The 7,024-nt window shown below is 34.0% G+C and overlaps 1 pseudogene across 1 annotated transcript; it reads left to right on the forward strand.

Moving 5' to 3' along the window:
* Positions 1 to 5,358: 5,358 nt before the first annotated feature.
* LOC115992202 lies at positions 5,359 to 6,652 on the forward strand (annotated as a pseudogene). Its single transcript, XR_004092440.1, has one exon. The product of XR_004092440.1 is annotated as an F-box only protein 6-like (transcript).
* The last annotated feature ends 372 nt before the right edge of the window (positions 6,653 to 7,024 follow it).

The raw sequence follows: 7,024 nt of genomic DNA on the forward strand, positions 1-7,024 counted from the left end.
TTTGGTTTCAGCCGCACTATTTGACCAAGTCAACCGTGAACAGTGCACGAATGCACTGTTCACGGACCCACAAATTTCACTTTTCAGCAACTTTTTCATTTAAAATAGGTCTCACGACACTATTCACACATTTAAAAATTATTTTGCTACAGTGTTTTCAGTTTCAGTTTTTAGTTTCAGCAAAAATAAGCTCAATCCAAACGGAGCTATAGGATAATCTCATTAAAATAAAAAATAAAAATTACATGAGATGATGGGATAAAAATAATAATTCAAAAAAAAAAAAAAAGAGGGATAAGGATAAGGGTTTTTTCCCATAAAAAAAGTAAGTTTTATTTTTTTTATTTTTTTAAACCAACTTAGCGTGAAGGTGCTTCTCAGAAAAACTTAACGTGAAGGAGAGGGGAAAAAAAGTAGATCTTACAAAAGAGATTTATTCTTTTTTAAAAGGAAAATTATAATTTACGCATCTGTGATTTGGCCGAAATTTAAGTTGCCTTCTTATGGTTTGAAATTTGACACTTTACCCATCTGAGGATAGCTCAATTAGATTTCTATTACCCACCTATGTTAAAAACAGCGCTAAATATGTTTTTTATTCCACTTTTATGTCTCTCTTCTCCAAAAATGTAAAAAACATAAAAATACAAGATCAAAAACTATCCATCGAAACACTTGCATTATGAAATTTCAAACCACAGATAGACAATTTAAATTTTGGTCAAATCTTAGGTGGGTAAAGTGTCAAATTTTAAACCACAGGTAAGCAACTTAAATTTCAACCAAATCACAGATAGGTAAGTTGTAATTTGCCCTAAAAAAAAAAACCTAGCCTTTAAACACACGTGTGAGCGCGTGCTCAGAGGCTCTTCAATTTTTTTGGTAAAGGTTAATAATTTGCATCTATTATAAATTGAGATTACTACATTTTTCAGTTACAAAAATACCTAGGGGTGTGATGAGTGTTATGCGTGGAGAAATGTTAATAATTTTAATATTTGATACAAACCTATAATACTCATCACATCCCTAGGTATTTTGGTGATTGAAAAATGTAGTAATATCAATTTATAATGTATGTAAATTATTAATGTGGGGACCGGCCCAGAATAATAGGTTGGCTGGGCCCTGGGCTTGTCCGAGGACCAGTTCGTCCGAGGAGACATCGTGGCCCAGAATCCTTATTTAGGCCCACTGGGGCAAAGAGAACATGTCCGAGGAGTAATTCCTCCTCAGACATTGCAAAATTCGGATCAAAGGTGCATCCCAGCTACTGTAATCCACCCTCCAAATATGTAAAAAGAAAGGAAACCCAAAATATCTCAGCAAAGGCTGCCACCACCATATTAAATGTATCACAACTACTCTCTTAGCCGCATTAATGAAGAGAAGACCCTTGAACAGTGCTACCTTGACCACTGCAACTTACAAAGAACTGACAAGGGTGTCTGATGGGACATGTGCTCAAGTAGGGGTTTGAATGATCAACAAGTGTAAAGCTCAGATGATAGTAGAGGGCCTATATAATATGTAAAAGTCCCCCAAGAGGGGGGGACAGAAAAAGAAAAAAGGAAGAAAGGGAAGAGGAACAAGAGAGAAATCTTACTACATGAATTTATGCCCATGAATCAAATTTCGAGCCGGATCGTTTAAGAAAAATCTTTCTTCACGTCTATCTTTTTCATTCTTGTTTCTGTATTCTCTTAGCCCATGCAATAAACAGTTTAAGCTAACTGAAGCCAAGTTCTTTAGCCCATACTCTACAAAAATTCATTGTGTGGGATTTCTTGGGCCAAGACTTGACCGACAAGGATTGGGCCATTGAAATTGTGCTCCTACAATTAACTTTTACCAAAAAAATTGAAGAGCTTCTGAGCATGCGCGTGAGCATGTGCTTAGAGGCTAGTATTACATTACTTATTTGATGTCCAGATTAATTATTTGGTTTTTAATATCCTATAAAACCATATTTAAATAAAATAACAATGCTACTAAATTTAAATATAATAAAAGAAATAATCTAACCTTTATAACCATTCTTTTAGTCTCAAGTTATTCAGTCAAATTATAATATAACCTTACATACTACTATTTACTTTATTTTTCATTTTCTATACTAAATTTTGTAAATGTTTTGTAGACTTTGAATTGAATAAAACACATGCATAATATGTACTGCAATTATTCTATCTATGTATATTACAAACTATGCCATGCTTATGAATCAAAACCAAAATACTTTATCTGCAATCTTGGGTAATTTTGATTTAGAGTATTTGTCCCTTTTGTGTTTATATTAAGTATTAACTAGAGTTAGCCCCCCACCCCCCACCAAAAAAAAAAACAAAAAAAAAACAAAGAAGAAGAAGTTTTTAACTAGAGAATTTACTATGACTTTTTCAGAGGAAAGGGAGCTTTAAAAAATTAATAAATAAAATGTCATATAAGAAATGACAAGATGCGTGTAATAAGCCGTAGTGTTTCTTAGGAAGGGTCCTTTGCTTCCCGTTCCAAATACTATGACTGATAAGCTTATTTGTAGAAATGGTATTTGGTATAACGGAATTATATATATATAACACCTAGTATCTTATATGAGAATAAATCCCACACATTTGTGAGGACCACTTCATGAAAGAAAAATTGATATATATACCCGTTATACAAAGTTAATATCATAATATACATATCACATGCCCCTGTATGACCCCTATTATATAGAATGACCCTATATAATATCAACTATCATTATTTTTCACTTTCAAACCGATTTCTGCAAAAATCAAAAGCTGTCATTGTAACGTGCAATTTTAATATAATTCTCAACCACTGGACTACGGAACTATCATACAGATTTTGAATTGTTAAGGGCAAAAGTAGAATGATTGGTACAACTGTTTTTAAAATATTAATAAGACTTAAAAGGACCTTGTACCTCAAAAAAAAAAAAAAAAAAAAAAAAAAAAAAAAAAAAAAAAGGACCTTGGACGTTCACTTTTTTAACATTTTGGTTTTTATTGGATGATATCATGGGAATCTTATTAAACGGGGCAACCGGGCAAGATTTTTTTAAATGAGTTATCCAGAAATGACAGCTGACAGCATATGGAGTTCAACTAGTTCAGATGAGTTTTTTGTCTACAAGCAAAGGATATTGGGTTGAATATTGTGTATGTCCAAAAATCAATTAGTATTTTGGCTTAATCAATTAGTATTTTGGACTTTTTTGTTTAGATTTTTTTTTAGTTTAAAAATGTTATTACATTTCTATACTTAAGTAGAGATAAAATTAAAAAACAATATGATAAAAATGTAACTCTAGTTTCTATTAAAATATTCTCTAAAAAATAAGACCACTCTCTTATTAATTTTTAAATTATTTTATCTATTTATGAATTAAATTTTTAAAATAAAAATTATATATATAAAATAAAAACACAAAATTTATTTTTTTATTAAAAGAAAATCTCATTATATTATATGCAAGCGTGTGTGAGGTTAGTAACAGAAAACCATTATTATGAACCAACGTTACAAGTCAAATTCTATGGTATTTAAAAAAATGAATAAAAAAGTAGAATGATTCCGCAAATTTGCAAAGTCAAAAAAGGAAATTATTCTATTTTTTTAGCAATACATTTAAATATTTTTTTTTTCTTTGTTCTGCCTCTATTTCTTTCTCTCTTCCTCTCCGTGTGAACAACCAATTAACTCATACCCACCGCTAGCCACATCCACCACCAGCAAATCCAAAATTACCCACCGCATCCCTGTGAACAACCAACACATCCAAACCCACCGTCATATCTCTCTCTCTCTCTTCCTCTCCTAGTGAGTAGTGAACAACCAACAAACCCAAACCCAAATCTCCAATCCCTAACAAAATCAAACAAATAAATAGGAAAGAGAGAGATTTTTAGCCATAGATAAAACAAAAGAAATCAAAAAAAATAATAATAAAGAGATAGAGAAGGAAAACATGAGCTTCGACCCTCTCATAGCTCTTGGTGGTGGTAGTGGCGCCGCCGCCGCCGCCGCCGCTACCGCATGTCGCTAAGTGGCCCTTTCATGAGCTTCAACCATGGGTCTTGGTTAAGTCTGGTTGAGAGAGAGAGAGAATGAAAAAGAGAAGTCTAGTTGAGAGGGAGTAGGAGAAGATGGCAGAGGGAGAAGTAGGAATGAAAGAGAAGAAGGCATAAAGTTAGCAAAGAAGAATAAAAAAATCGTTTTCAACTTTACCATGCAGCTATAGTGAATTGGTATTGATACCATTTGACTTTCGCTTAATTGCTAAAAAATTTTACTTTTTTACCGTTAATATATTAGCATGTTGTTGGGTGCGTTGGTTGCTAAAATTTAGTAGAGTTTGAGTAACGTGGTTTGTAATTTTTTAAAATATGTAGGGGTGAAAATGTATGTATTGTTGTTTAAAAATTAAAAATATGTTGTTTAATTACTCTACCAAATAAGGCTTTGGTTTTTTAACACCATCAATAATAATGCTCTTAAATTTTGCTTATAAACAAAAAGATTTGGTAGAATAGTTTGAATAATGTTATTTATATTTTTTTAAAATATGTGTGGGTGAAAAAGTATATTGAAATGTGCGTAATGTTGTTTAACTGCTCTACCAAATAGTGCTGATCACTTAAAATCTTGCTTTCAAAACACAATTTCAAATACCTGAATTTTAAGTGAAACAATGTTCAAAAACTCAATTTCAATCACTTAAAAAAATAAAGCTAAATTCACAAATACTTTTAATAAATTGTCAATTTGAATAATTATTATTAAAATAATATCATTCTACAAATTTGCCTGGGTTTGTGTAGTTAATTCACAATTCCCTAGACATTTGGGCTATTTCAAATGTCATCCAATTTTTATTTGCAGATAATTCGATATTTAAAGGAGAGATGGCTGCCCATCATCTAGCAAAGTGGTCCTTGTCATGTAATTTGGTTGGATCTTTTGATTTTGGTTGCTGCCCCCTAATTTTGCTTCTGTTGTTTGGGGTGATTCCGGCAGCTAGTGTGTTTTTGTTGTCTCCTTTTCTTTGTTAATATAGATTTTTCCTTCATAAAAAAAATACATACATATATATATATATATGAGCTACAAAACTTTATGTCTACAACCACCCATTATAAAATGGGGCGCACATGTAGCTGTAGGTAAGATGATATACTTCGTAGTTCACGTGGGTCACACATCTCAATGCTAAGATAGATACCGTCCGTCCAATAATTCAACCACAATAATTGCTCTATAAGAAACTGACCACTCAACGTCATCACCTTTGACATATACTGTATTATTATATACATATATCATATATGTGTTTACTTTATGCAAAAATAAAAAAACTTTTACTCATTTTCTTTTCTTCACACAAACACAATGTGGAGCAACCTTCCTTCTGATCTCTTAGCCAACATCTTCTCCCTCCTCTCCCCAGACTCCTTGGCACGTGCCAGCTCTTCTTGCCGGCACTGGCACACGTGTGCCAAGGCTTACCCTTTGAGCACAACCTCTAATAATTCGGCATGGTTCTTGGCCATGCCAATTCAGCGCAATCATACACTCTTGTTATCTTCACAACCCAATTCTCAACAATTGGCATGCTCTCTCTCTTGACTTTCTTCCAGACCCAGTTCGGCTTGTTGGTCCAATTGGTAGCCTTGTTCTTATTAGACCAACGAGTTCTACATTTCTCCAATTGGCTATTTGTAACCCATTTACTAGACAATTTAGGCACCTTCCTATGTTGAACATTACAAGGACTAACCCAGCGGTGGGTGTTATTATGGTACTAGATTCGACCCAATCTGCTCCATTTCCTTGCTTTAAGGTTTTTGTGGCAGGTGGGATGTCCGAGGCCGTTGCGCCACGTCGCGGTGCCTTGTATGAACCCACATTGGAGATGTACGACTCACGACAAGACACGTGGCAAATTGTGGGGCCCATGCCAGTTGAATTTGCTGTGAGGCTAACGGTTTGGACACCCAATGAGAGTGTGTACTCTAAGGGGGTCTTGTATTGGATTACCTCAGCTCGGGCTTACAGTGTAATGGGGTTTGAGATTGGTACTAACACATGGATGGAATTGAATGTGCCAATGGCAGACAAGCTTGAATTTGCCACACTAGTGAGAAGGAATGGGGTGCTAACACTTGTTGGTGGCGTATGTGGTGGAGAGGCTTGTGTATGGGAGCTTGTTGAAGGGTACAATTGGAGACTAGTTGAGAAGATGCCAATTGAATTTGGGATAAGATTTTTAGGTAGCAAGACAAGTTGGGGTAGTACAAAATGTGTAGGTAGTGATGAGGCTATTTACTTGTATAGAGACCTTAGGTCAGGAATGGTAGTTTGGAGGAAAGTTGTTGATAAGGGTAAATGGGAATGGTTCTGGGTTGAAGGGTGTTGTTCCGTTGGGGGAAAACAAGTGCAAACTTTCCCAATTAAAGGAGTACTTCTTCAGCCTAGTCTTGCTCTCTCATGCATATCCTAAATTAATGAGGCCCATTTGTGCATGTGAGTTCTCTTTTTTAACTCAATGTCATTTTGTTGAGATTGATTTTCTTTACAAGTGTAATGAATAATGATGTTTCTTTCGTTATATAATAATCCTTTTTCCTTTGTAAATAAACTACTTTCACAATAGTCAAAAGATAAGTAATTTTTTATGCTGATTGCCATATTTTGCATTTGGTAATGTTCTCCTCTAAAATGTTTTTCGTATCAATTCTGATTTTATTATTTCTATATAGAATAAGATTTGTACATTGCACCACAAACTCCAGCAAGAAAAATAACTGTATATACCATGTTGTGGGTACAAAAGGGGGTGGTATGTTATGGATACATGACATGTTCAAAAGCAAAACTGGCAAAGGTGCAATTCTCTTCTTTCTTCGTTGAGGTTGTGTTTTTGTATGTAAATGTAATGGAGACAGGTGTAAAATGTACATTGCCGAAGTGCAATATATGCTTTGGAATTGGGAAACTGATGAAGAATCTTGAT

The sequence above is a fragment of the Quercus lobata genome, chromosome 5 (genome assembly GCF_001633185.2).
Source record: "Quercus lobata isolate SW786 chromosome 5, ValleyOak3.0 Primary Assembly, whole genome shotgun sequence".
NCBI lineage: Eukaryota > Viridiplantae > Streptophyta > Magnoliopsida > Fagales > Fagaceae > Quercus > Quercus lobata.